A 12,134-nucleotide genomic window follows, 5' to 3' on the forward strand; every position below is an offset into this window, starting at 1 on the left:
ACATATTATTTTGCTATGTTGATTTGATGTGAAGAAACAAAACTAACAATTAAGAACAGGATGCTTCAAATATAATAATAGCAATTTGATCGTGTGTGGATTTTATGAACAAATAAGTTTGATTAAGTTACATTTGTTTAGCACAACAGAGGCTAACCATGGTAAATATATCGTTCGGAGTGCAGAATATTTTGGACAGGTAAATAGCATGTGGACTTCATCTTCGATGTAGACACTCATACAATATTCACAGCAGATGTTGTAGTCGCAATGTCGTTTCTAATTCCTAATGGAATTTATTTTGATGAAGAAGTTGACAGCCTTAATACAAACAACGTTTATAAATGTGCATCGCGTCAAAGTGTTAACATTTTTTATGTAATATATTGTATTCCGATTTCCCTGCTAGTAAATTCAGCTCCTCTGGTTTGACGTAGTGGAAGGTTGTGAGCCCGGTTGGAGTCAAACGCGTCTCCGATAACCTGCCTCCGGTACACTCACCCGCGTGATGTAACCATGCAGGTATGAATACCAGGCAGATAACATCAGTATCAAAGTGGCAACCACTCGAGCTTTGTACCTGTCAACAACAGATACAGCAAGACAGCTTTATCACCGTCGTAGTCGTCGGAGTCGTGCGTATACTTTGCACATTATTTAATATACTTACTGGGAAAGAGCAGTCTCAAACATAGCGCATGATGGTTTGATCATAAGTTATTAGTTCACTTGATACGTTGATATTTCAGTGCCTCGTCACCTCGACTCCGGGACATGCCGGTAGCTGCCTGTCTTTGTTTACAGTGTGTTAGGGAAATCAGAAAGTTCCCTGTACAAAAACAAAGCCTCAGTCAGCTACTTGGTGGAGTGAACATATCTACATACGCCCTAGAGGCTACACTGACGATATCACGCCTCACATTGGTTCAAGGTATAAAATCTACACACTGAGATATAATGGATGTATACGCATTTAGTATGTACATACTGGGGTACAGTGTTTGCGTACCATACGCACTGGGGTATAACGTGTACGTACTAGAGTATAGTGTGTGCGTATTGGGGTACAGTGTGTACATACTGGGATGTTGTGTCTACATATTAAGGTATAGTGTGTACGTATGGGGTGGGGTATACATGTAGTGTGTACACACAGGGATATAGTGAGCACATATTAGGGTACAGTGTCTGCGTATTGAGGTATAGGAAGTAAATACTGGGGTATAGTGTGTACATATTGGCGTACTAGGTGTATAGTGTGTACGTATTCTTGTATAGTGTGTCCTTATTGAGGTATAATGTTTGCGTATTGGGGTATAGTCTGTGCGTAATGGCGTTTAGTGAGCGCGCATTGGGGCACAGTGTGTACGTATTGTTGTATAGTATGTAACTGTCTGGGTATAGTGTGTGCGTCGTGGGGTATAGTGTGTGCGTCGTGAGGTATAGTGTGTACGTCGTGGGGTATAGTGTGTGCGTCGTGAGGTATAGTGTGTGCGTATTGGGTTAAGTGTGTGCGTACTGGCTTATAGTGTGTATGTTTTGGGGTATATTGTGCACATTTTGGGGTATAGCGCGTACGTATTTGGGTATAGTGTGTGTATATTGCGGTATAGTGTGTACGTATTGTGGTATATTATGTACGTATTGGGTATAGTGTGTACGTATTGGGATATATTATGTACGTATTGGGGTATAGTGTGTACGTATTGGGGACAGTGTTTACACTTTGGGGTATAGTGTGCACATATTGGTTTATAGTGTGTACATATTAAGGTATAGTGTGCACGTATTGGAGTATAGCGTGTTTTATACTCGGGTGCAGTCTGTAGGTCTTGTGGTATATTGTGTACATCTTGGAGTATAGTGTGTATGTATTCGGGTATAGTGTGTGCATACTGGGTTGTAGCGTGTGCGTACTGGGGTGTAGTGTGTACGTCTTGTGGTATATTGTGTACGTCTTGGGTTATAGTGTGTAAGTATTGGAGTATAGTGTGTGCATACTGGGTTGTAGCGTGTGCGTACTGGGGTGTAGTGTGTACGTCTTGTGGTATATTGTGTACGTCTTGGGTTATAGTGTGTAAGTATTGGAGTATAGTGTGTACATATTGCGGTATTGGCAAACGATCTGCATGTGAAGATGAGTGTAGCATTTCTTTTCATACATTCTGAATTGTGATCGTGTGTTATTGCGAGGTGGATCCGTCAAGGTGCGTGTCACAACTGGCCTCCATCAACACACATTCTCGTAAAAGGCGATAAAAGGGTTCAGCTGTTCACACTCTATGACGAGGTTCAGAAATGGTGCTCAGATATAAGTATAGTTGCAACATTGCTGACTGGGGCATCAAACACCAAACTAAACAAACATCTGGAGCTGTTGAGCACTGTTTGAAAGCATCTTCTGATGGCCGAGTGGTTAACGCGTTGGACTCGAAATCCAATGGGTTATTTCCGCGCAGGTTCGAATCCTGTTCACAGCGTATCTTTTTGCATGTTGTGTGATTAACGTCTTTCTTTTGGCATCTCGTTTGAAAGGCCACTGGTGAATACTGTTGGATGACACAAAATATGACAAAAGACTGGCCCGAGTAGAAAGTAGACAGCTCAACTGTAGAGTGGGAGAAAGAAAATGAAAGAAATCGTAGACAAAATTTAGAAAGTCAGATGAAATGTTTGTTATTTTATTTCCTAAACATTGTGTGCTGTGTATGGACGAGTGTGTCGAGGATAGAATTTGTTATTGTGCATTTGGAATAGTATTGACGTGTCATTTTGAGCTGGTGAAACCCTCCCAAGAAGTTGCTTGAGTCTGTTTGACTTGACTGCCGTGAGTGCTGTGATGGCCGAGTGGTTAAGGCGTTGGACCCGAAATCCAATGGGATATTCCCGCGCAGGTTCGAATTCTGTTCACAGCGTCTTACTTTTAGTTTTGCTATTTAACTAAAGCTGACTTTCTACAAGATAGTTCCTTTACTAGTGAGGGGATATGGGAGAGCTCTGATGGCCGAGTGGTTAAGGCGTTGGACTTGAAATCCAATGGGTTATTCCCGCGCAGGTTCGAATCCTGTTCACAGCGTATCTTTTTGCATGTTGTGTGATTAACGTCTTTCTTTTGGCATCTCGTTTGAAAGGCCACTGGTGAATACTGTTGGATGACACAAAATATGACAAAAGACTGGCCCGAGTAGAAAGTAGACAGCTCAACTGTAGAGTGGGAGAAAGAAAATGAAAGAAATCGTAGACATAATTTAGAAAGTCAGATGAAATGTTTGTTATTTTATTTCCTAAACATTGTGTGCTGTGTATGGACGAGTGTGTCGAGGATAGAATTTGTTATTGTGCATTTGGAATAGTATTGACGTGTCATTTTGAGCTGGTGAAACCCTCCCAAGAAGTTGCTTGATTCTGTTTGACTTGACTGCCGTGAGTGCTGTGATGGCCGAGTGGTTAAGGCGTTGGACTCGAAATCCAATGGGTTATTCCCGCGCAGGTTCGAATCCTGTTCACAGCGTCTTACTTTTAGTTTTGCTATTTAACTAAAGCTGACTTTCTACAAGATAGTTCCTTTACTAGTGAGGGTATATGTTAGAGCTGTGATGGCCGAGTGGTTAAGGCGTTGGACTTGAAATCCAATGGGTTATTCCCGCGCAGGTTCGAATCCTGTTCACAGCGTATCTTTTTGCATGTTGTGTGATTAACGTCTTTCTTTTGGCATCTCGTTTGAAAGGCCACTGGTGAATACTGTTGGATGACACAAAATATGACAAAAGACGCCTGAGTAGAAAGTAGACAGCTGAACTGTAGAGTGGGAGAAAGGAAATGAAAGAAATCGTAGACAAAATTTAGAAAGTCAGATGAAATGTTTGTTATTTTATTTCCTAAACATTGTGTGCTGTGTATGGACGAGTGTGTCGAGGATAGAATTTGTTATTGTGCATTTGGAATAGTATTGACGTGTCATTTTGAGCTGGTGAAACCCTCCCAAGAAGTTGCTTGAGTCTGTTTGACTTGACTGCCGTGAGTGCTGTGATGGCCGAGTGGTTAAGGCGTTGGACTCGAAATCCAATGGGATATTCCCGCGCAGGATCGGATCCTGTTCACAGCGTCTTACTTTTAGTTTTGCTATTTAACTAAAGCTGACTTTCTACAAGATAGTTCCTTTACTAGTGAGGGGATATGGGAGAGCTGTGATGGCCGAGTGGTTAAGGCGTTGGACTTGAAATCCAATGGGTTATTCCCGCGCAGGTTCGAATCCTGTTCACAGCGTATCTTTTTGCATGTTGTGTGATTAACGTCTTTCTTTTGGCATCTCGTTTGAAAGGCCACTGGTGAATACTGTTGGATGACACAAAATATGACAAAAGACTGGCCCGAGTAGAAAGTAGACAGCTGAACTGTAGAGTGGGAGAAAGAAAATGAAAGAAATCGTAGACAAAATTTAGAAAGTCAGATGAAATGTTTGTTATTTTATTTCCTAAACATTGTGTGCTGTGTATGGACGAGTGTGTCGAGGATAGAATTTGTTATTGTGCATTTGGAATAGTATTGACGTGTCATTTTGAGCTGGTGAAACCCTCCCAAGAAGTTGCTTGAGTCTGTTTGACTTGACTGCCGTGAGTGCTGTGATGGCCGAGTGGTTAAGGCGTTGGACCCGAAATCCAATGGGATATTCCCGCGCAGGTTCGAATTCTGTTCACAGCGTCTTACTTTTAGTTTTGCTATTTAACTAAAGCTGACTTTCTACAAGATAGTTCCTTTACTAGTGAGGGGATATGGGAGAGCTGTGATGGCCGAGTGGTTAAGGCGTTGGACTTGAAATCCAATGGGTTATTCCCGCGCAGGTTCGAATCCTGTTCACAGCGTATCTTTTTGCATGTTGTGTGATTAACGTCTTTCTTTTGGCATCTCGTTTGAAAGGCCACTGGTGAATACTGTTGGATGACACAAAATATGACAAAAGACTGGCCCGAGTAGAAAGTAGACAGCTCAACTGTAGAGTGGGAGAAAGAAAATGAAAGAAATCGTAGACATAATTTAGAAAGTCAGATGAAATGTTTGTTATTTTATTTCCTAAACATTGTGTGCTGTGTATGGACGAGTGTGTCGAGGATAGAATTTGTTATTGTGCATTTGGAATAGTATTGACGTGTCATTTTGAGCTGGTGAAACCCTCCCAAGAAGTTGCTTGATTCTGTTTGACTTGACTGCCGTGAGTGCTGTGATGGCCGAGTGGTTAAGGCGTTGGACTCGAAATCCAATGGGTTATTCCCGCGCAGGTTCGAATCCTGTTCACAGCGTCTTACTTTTAGTTTTGCTATTTAACTAAAGCTGACTTTCTACAAGATAGTTCCTTTACTAGTGAGGGTATATGTTAGAGCTGTGATGGCCGAGTGGTTAAGGCGTTGGACTTGAAATCCAATGGGTTATTCCCGCGCAGGTTCGAATCCTGTTCACAGCGTATCTTTTTGCATGTTGTGTGATTAACGTCTTTCTTTTGGCATCTCGTTTGAAAGGCCACTGGTGAATACTGTTGGATGACACAAAATATGACAAAAGACGCCCGAGTAGAAAGTAGACAGCTGAACTGTAGAGTGGGAGAAAGGAAATGAAAGAAATCGTAGACAAAATTTAGAAAGTCAGATGAAATGTTTGTTATTTTATTTCCTAAACATTGTGTGCTGTGTATGGACGAGTGTGTCGAGGATAGAATTTGTTATTGTGCATTTGGAATAGTATTGACGTGTCATTTTGAGCTGGTGAAACCCTCCCAAGAAGTTGCTTGAGTCTGTTTGACTTGACTGCCGTGAGTGCTGTGATGGCCGAGTGGTTAAGGCGTTGGACTCGAAATCCAATGGGATATTCCCGCGCAGGATCGGATCCTGTTCACAGCGTCTTACGTTTAGTTTTGCTATTTAACTAAAGCTGACTTTCTACAAGATAGTTCCTTTACTAGTGAGGGGATATGGGAGAGCTGTGATGGCCGAGTGGTTAAGGCGTTGGACTTGAAATCCAATGGGTTATTCCCGCGCAGGTTCGAATCCTGTTCACAGCGTATCTTTTTGCATGTTGTGTGATTAACGTCTTTCTTTTGGCATCTCGTTTGAAAGGCCACTGGTGAATACTGTTGGATGACACAAAATATGACAAAAGACTGGCCCGAGTAGAAAGTAGACAGCTCAACTGTAGAGTGGGAGAAAGAAAATGAAAGAAATCGTAGACAAAATTTAGAAAGTCAGATGAAATGTTTGTTATTTTATTTCCTAAACATTGTGTGCTGTGTATGGACGAGTGTGTCGAGGATAGAATTTGTTATTGTGCATTTGGAATAGTATTGATGTGTCATTTTGAGCTGGTGAAACCCTCCCAAGAAGTTGCTTGATTCTGTTTGACTTGACTGTCGTGAGTGCTGTGATGGCTGAGTGGTTAAGGCGTTGGACTCGAAATCCAATGGGATATTCCCGCGCAGGTTCGAATCCTGTTCACAGCGTCTTACTTTTAGTTTTGCTATTTAACTAAAGCTGACTTTCTACAAGATAGTTCCTTTACTAGTGAGGGGATATGGGAGAGCTGTGATGGCCGAGTGGTTAAGGCGTTGGACTTGAAATCCAATGGGTTATTCCCGCGCAGGTTCGAATCCTGTTCACAGCGTATCTTTTTGCATGTTGTGTGATTAACGTCTTTCTTTTGGCATCTCGTTTGAAAGGCCACTGGTGAATACTGTTGGATGACACAAAATATGACAAAAGACGCCCGAGTAGAAAGTAGACAGCTGAACTGTAGAGTGGGAGAAAGGAAATGAAAGAAATCGTAGACAAAATTTAGAAAGTCAGATGAAATGTTTGTTATTTTATTTCCTAAACATTGTGTGCTGTGTATGGACGAGTGTGTCGAGGATAGAATTTGTTATTGTGCATTTGGAATAGTATTGACGTGTCATTTTGAGCTGGTGAAACCCTCCCAAGAAGTTGCTTGAGTCTGTTTGACTTGACTGCCGTGAGTGCTGTGATGGCCGAGTGGTTAAGGCGTTGGACTCGAAATCCAATGGGATATTCCCGCGCAGGTTCGAATCCTGTTCACAGCGTCTTACTTTTAGTTTTGCTATTTAACTAAAGCTGACTTTCTACAAGATAGTTCCTTTACTAGTGAGGGGATATGGGAGAGCTGTGATGGCCGAGTGGTTAAGGCGTTGGACTTGAAATCCAATGGGTTATTCCCGCGCAGGTTCGAATCCTGTTCACAGCGTATCTTTTTGCATGTTGTGTGATTAACGTCTTTCTTTTGGCATCTCGTTTGAAAGGCCACTGGTGAATACTGTTGGATGACACAAAATATGACAAAAGACGCCCGAGTAGAAAGTAGACAGCTGAACTGTAGAGTGGGAGAAAGGAAATGAAAGAAATCGTAGACAAAATTTAGAAAGTCAGATGAAATGTTTGTTATTTTATTTCCTAAACATTGTGTGCTGTGTATGGACGAGTGTGTCGAGGATAGAATTTGTTATTGTGCATTTGGAATAGTATTGACGTGTCATTTTGAGCTGGTGAAACCCTCCCAAGAAGTTGCTTGAGTCTGTTTGACTTGACTGCCGTGAGTGCTGTGATGGCCGAGTGGTTAAGGCGTTGGACTCGAAATCCAATGGGATATTCCCGCGCAGGTTCGAATCCTGTTCACAGCGTCTTACTTTTAGTTTTGCTATTTAACTAAAGCTGACTTTCTACAAGATAGTTCCTTTACTAGTGAGGGGATATGGGAGAGCTGTGATGGCCGAGTGGTTAAGGCGTTGGACTTGAAATCCAATGGGTTATTCCCGCGCAGGTTCGAATCCTGTTCACAGCGTATCTTTTTGCATGTTGTGTGATTAACGTCTTTCTTTTGGCATCTCGTTTGAAAGGCCACTGGTGAATACTGTTGGATGACACAAAATATGACAAAAGACTGGCCCGAGTAGAAAGTAGACAGCTCAACTGTAGAGTGGGAGAAAGAAAATGAAAGAAATCGTAGACAAAATTTAGAAAGTCAGATGAAATGTTTGTTATTTTATTTCCTAAACATTGTGTGCTGTGTATGGACGAGTGTGTCGAGGATAGAATTTGTTATTGTGCATTTGGAATAGTATTGATGTGTCATTTTGAGCTGGTGAAACCCTCCCAAGAAGTTGCTTGATTCTGTTTGACTTGACTGCCGTGAGTGCTGTGATGGGCGAGTGGTTAAGGCGTTGGACTCGAAATCCAATGGGATATTCCCGCGCAGGTTCGAATCCTGTTCACATCGTCTTACTTTTAGTTTTGCTATTTAACTAAAGCTGACTTTCTACAAGATAGTTCCTTTACTAGTGAGGGGATATGGGAGAGCTGTGATGGCCGAGTGGTTAAGGCGTTGGACTTGAAATCCAATGGGTTATTCCCGCGCAGGTTCGAATCCTGTTCACAGCGTATCTTTTTGCATGTTGTGTGATTAACGTCTTTCTTTTGGCATCTCGTTTGAAAGGCCACTGGTGAATACTGTTGGATGACACAAAATATGACAAAAGACTGGCCCGAGTAGAAAGTAGACAGCTCAACTGTAGAGTGGGAGAAAGAAAATGAAAGAAATCGTAGACAAAATTTAGAAAGTCAGATGAAATGTTTGTTATTTTATTTCCTAAACATTGTGTGCTGTGTATGGACGAGTGTGTCGAGGATAGAATTTGTTATTGTGCATTTGGAATAGTATTGATGTGTCATTTTGAGCTGGTGAAACCCTCCCAAGAAGTTGCTTGATTCTGTTTGACTTGACTGTCGTGAGTGCTGTGATGGCCGAGTGGTTAAGGCGTTGGACTCGAAATCCAATGGGATATTCCCGCGCAGGTTCGAATCCTGTTCACAGCGTCTTACTTTTAGTTTTGCTATTTAACTAAAGCTGACTTTCTACAAGATAGTTCCTTTACTAGTGAGGGGATATGGGAGAGCTGTGATGGCCGAGTGGTTAAGGCGTTGGACTTGAAATCCAATGGGTTATTCCCGCGCAGGTTCGAATCCTGTTCACAGCGTATATTTTTGCATGTTGTGTGATTAACGTCTTTCTTTTGGCATCTCGTTTGAAAGGCCACTGGTGAATACTGTTGGATGACACGAAATATGACAAAAGACTGGCCCGAGTAGAAAAAAGACAGCTGAACTGTAGAGTGGGAGAAAGGAAATGAAAGAAATCGTAGACAAAATTTAGAAAGTCAGATGAAATGTTTGTTATTTTATTTCCTAAACATTGTGTGCTGTGTATGGACGAGTGTGTCGAGGATAGAATTTGTTATTGTGCATTTGGAATAGTATTGACGTGTCATTTTGAGCTGGTGAAACCCTCCCAAGAAGCTGCTTGAGTCTGTTTGACTTGACTGCCGTGAGTGCTGTGATGGCCGAGTGGTTAAGGCGTTGGACTCGAAATCCAATGGGATATTCCCGCGCAGGATCGAATCCTGTTCACAGCGTCTTACTTTTAGTTTTGCTATTTAACTAAAGCTGACTTTCTACAAGATAGTTCCTTTACTAGTGAGGGTATATGTTAGAGCTGTGATGGCCGAGTGGTTAAGGCGTTGGACTTGAAATCCAATGGGTTATTCCCGCGCAGGTTCGAATCCTGTTCACAGCGTATCTTTTTGCATGTTGTGTGATTAACGTCTTTCTTTTGGCATCTCGTTTGAAAGGCCACTGGTGAATACTGTTGGATGACACAAAATATGACAAAAGACGCCCGAGTAGAAAGTAGACAGCTGAACTGTAGAGTGGGAGAAAGGAAATGAAAGAAATCGTAGACAAAATTTAGAAAGTCAGATGAAATGTTTGTTATTTTATTTCCTAAACATTGTGTGCTGTGTATGGACGAGTGTGTCGAGGATAGAATTTGTTATTGTGCATTTGGAATAGTATTGACGTGTCATTTTGAGCTGGTGAAACCCTCCCAAGAAGTTGCTTGAGTCTGTTTGACTTGACTGCCGTGAGTGCTGTGATGGCCGAGTGGTTAAGGCGTTGGACTCGAAATCCAATGGGATATTCCCGCGCAGGATCGGATCCTGTTCACAGCGTCTTACTTTTAGTTTTGCTATTTAACTAAAGCTGACTTTCTACAAGATAGTTCCTTTACTAGTGAGGGGATATGGGAGAGCTGTGATGGCCGAGTGGTTAAGGCGTTGGACTTGAAATCCAATGGGTTATTCCCGCGCAGGTTCGAATCCTGTTCACAGCGTATCTTTTTGCATGTTGTGTGATTAACGTCTTTCTTTTGGCATCTCGTTTGAAAGGCCACTGGTGAATACTGTTGGATGACACAAAATATGACAAAAGACTGGCCCGAGTAGAAAGTAGACAGCTCAACTGTAGAGTGGGAGAAAGAAAATGAAAGAAATCGTAGACAAAATTTAGAAAGTCAGATGAAATGTTTGTTATTTTATTTCCTAAACATTGTGTGCTGTGTATGGACGAGTGTGTCGAGGATAGAATTTGTTAGTGTGCATTTGGAATAGTATTGATGTGTCATTTTGAGCTGGTGAAACCCTCCCAAGAAGTTGCTTGATTCTGTTTGACTTGACTGTCGTGAGTGCTGTGATGGCCGAGTGGTTAAGGCGTTGGACTCGAAATCCAATGGGATATTCCCGCGCAGGTTCGAATCCTGTTCACAGCGTCTTACTTTTAGTTTTGCTATTTAACTAAAGCTGACTTTCTACAAGATAGTTCCTTTACTAGTGAGGGGATATGGGAGAGCTGTGATGGCCGAGTGGTTAAGGCGTTGGACTTGAAATCCAATGGGTTATTCCCGCGCAGGTTCGAATCCTGTTCACAGCGTATCTTTTTGCATGTTGTGTGATTAACGTCTTTCTTTTGGCATCTCCTTTGAAAGGCCACTGGTGAATACTGTTGGATGACACAAAATATGACAAAAGACGCCCGAGTAGAAAGTAGACAGCTGAACTGTAGAGTGGGAGAAAGGAAATGAAAGAAATCGTAGACAAAATTTAGAAAGTCAGATGAAATGTTTGTTATTTTATTTCCTAAACATTGTGTGCTGTGTATGGACGAGTGTGTCGAGGATAGAATTTGTTATTGTGCATTTGGAATAGTATTGACGTGTCATTTTGAGCTGGTGAAACCCTCCCAAGAAGTTGCTTGAGTCTGTTTGACTTGACTGCCGTGAGTGCTGTGATGGCCGAGTGGTTAAGGCGTTGGACTCGAAATCCAATGGGATATTCCCGCGCAGGTTCGAATCCTGTTCACAGCGTCTTACTTTTAGTTTTGCTATTTAACTAAAGCTGACTTTCTACAAGATAGTTCCTTTACTAGTGAGGGGATATGGGAGAGCTGTGATGGCCGAGTGGTTAAGGCGTTGGACTTGAAATCCAATGGGTTATTCCCGCGCAGGTTCGAATCCTGTTCACAGCGTATCTTTTTGCATGTTGTGTGATTAACGTCTTTCTTTTGGCATCTCGTTTGAAAGGCCACTGGTGAATACTGTTGGATGACACAAAATATGACAAAAGACGCCCGAGTAGAAAGTAGACAGCTGAACTGTAGAGTGGGAGAAAGGAAATGAAAGAAATCGTAGACAAAATTTAGAAAGTCAGATGAAATGTTTGTTATTTTATTTCCTAAACATTGTGTGCTGTGTATGGACGAGTGTGTCGAGGATAGAATTTGTTATTGTGCATTTGGAATAGTATTGACGTGTCATTTTGAGCTGGTGAAACCCTCCCAAGAAGTTGCTTGAGTCTGTTTGACTTGACTGCCGTGAGTGCTGTGATGGCCGAGTGGTTAAGGCGTTGGACTCGAAATCCAATGGGATATTCCCGCGCAGGTTCGAATCCTGTTCACAGCGTCTTACTTTTAGTTTTGCTATTTAACTAAAGCTGACTTTCTACAAGATAGTTCCTTTACTAGTGAGGGGATATGGGAGAGCTGTGATGGCCGAGTGGTTAAGGCGTTGGACTTGAAATCCAATGGGTTATTCCCGCGCAGGTTCGAATCCTGTTCACAGCGTATCTTTTTGCATGTTGTGTGATTAACGTCTTTCTTTTGGCATCTCCTTTGAAAGGCCACTGGTGAATACTGTTGGATGACACAAAATATGACAAAAGACTGGCCCGAGTAGAAAGTAGACAGCTCAACTGT

The 12,134-nt window shown here is 42.1% G+C and overlaps 14 non-coding genes across 14 annotated transcripts; all 14 read left to right on the forward strand.

The window, feature by feature from the left end:
• Positions 1–3,429: 3,429 nt before the first annotated feature.
• Positions 3,430–3,511, forward strand: Trnas-cga (transfer RNA serine (anticodon CGA)). The gene has a single exon. It is a non-coding gene; the product is annotated as a tRNA-Ser (tRNA).
• Positions 3,512–3,590: 79 nt separating this feature from the next.
• Trnas-uga (transfer RNA serine (anticodon UGA)) lies at positions 3,591–3,672 on the forward strand. Its single transcript has one exon. It is a non-coding gene; the product is annotated as a tRNA-Ser (tRNA).
• A 512-nt stretch (positions 3,673–4,184) lies between these two features.
• Positions 4,185–4,266, forward strand: Trnas-uga (transfer RNA serine (anticodon UGA)). Its single transcript has one exon. It is a non-coding gene; the product is annotated as a tRNA-Ser (tRNA).
• Positions 4,267–4,780: 514 nt separating this feature from the next.
• Trnas-uga (transfer RNA serine (anticodon UGA)) lies at positions 4,781–4,862 on the forward strand. Its single transcript has one exon. It is a non-coding gene; the product is annotated as a tRNA-Ser (tRNA).
• A 353-nt stretch (positions 4,863–5,215) lies between these two features.
• Trnas-cga (transfer RNA serine (anticodon CGA)) lies at positions 5,216–5,297 on the forward strand. The gene has a single exon. It is a non-coding gene; the product is annotated as a tRNA-Ser (tRNA).
• Positions 5,298–5,376: 79 nt separating this feature from the next.
• Positions 5,377–5,458, forward strand: Trnas-uga (transfer RNA serine (anticodon UGA)). The gene has a single exon. It is a non-coding gene; the product is annotated as a tRNA-Ser (tRNA).
• Positions 5,459–5,970: 512 nt separating this feature from the next.
• On the forward strand, positions 5,971–6,052 carry Trnas-uga (transfer RNA serine (anticodon UGA)). The gene has a single exon. It is a non-coding gene; the product is annotated as a tRNA-Ser (tRNA).
• A 514-nt stretch (positions 6,053–6,566) lies between these two features.
• Positions 6,567–6,648, forward strand: Trnas-uga (transfer RNA serine (anticodon UGA)). Its single transcript has one exon. It is a non-coding gene; the product is annotated as a tRNA-Ser (tRNA).
• A 351-nt stretch (positions 6,649–6,999) lies between these two features.
• On the forward strand, positions 7,000–7,081 carry Trnas-cga (transfer RNA serine (anticodon CGA)). The gene has a single exon. It is a non-coding gene; the product is annotated as a tRNA-Ser (tRNA).
• Positions 7,082–7,593: 512 nt separating this feature from the next.
• On the forward strand, positions 7,594–7,675 carry Trnas-cga (transfer RNA serine (anticodon CGA)). The gene has a single exon. It is a non-coding gene; the product is annotated as a tRNA-Ser (tRNA).
• Positions 7,676–8,785: 1,110 nt separating this feature from the next.
• On the forward strand, positions 8,786–8,867 carry Trnas-cga (transfer RNA serine (anticodon CGA)). Its single transcript has one exon. It is a non-coding gene; the product is annotated as a tRNA-Ser (tRNA).
• A 1,704-nt stretch (positions 8,868–10,571) lies between these two features.
• Trnas-cga (transfer RNA serine (anticodon CGA)) lies at positions 10,572–10,653 on the forward strand. The gene has a single exon. It is a non-coding gene; the product is annotated as a tRNA-Ser (tRNA).
• Positions 10,654–11,165: 512 nt separating this feature from the next.
• Positions 11,166–11,247, forward strand: Trnas-cga (transfer RNA serine (anticodon CGA)). Its single transcript has one exon. It is a non-coding gene; the product is annotated as a tRNA-Ser (tRNA).
• Positions 11,248–11,759: 512 nt separating this feature from the next.
• Trnas-cga (transfer RNA serine (anticodon CGA)) lies at positions 11,760–11,841 on the forward strand. Its single transcript has one exon. It is a non-coding gene; the product is annotated as a tRNA-Ser (tRNA).
• Positions 11,842–12,134: the final 293 nt, after the last annotated feature.

The sequence above is a fragment of the Haliotis asinina genome, chromosome 5, assembly GCF_037392515.1.
Source record: "Haliotis asinina isolate JCU_RB_2024 chromosome 5, JCU_Hal_asi_v2, whole genome shotgun sequence".
In the NCBI taxonomy this organism is placed as follows: Eukaryota; Metazoa; Mollusca; class Gastropoda; order Lepetellida; family Haliotidae; genus Haliotis; species Haliotis asinina.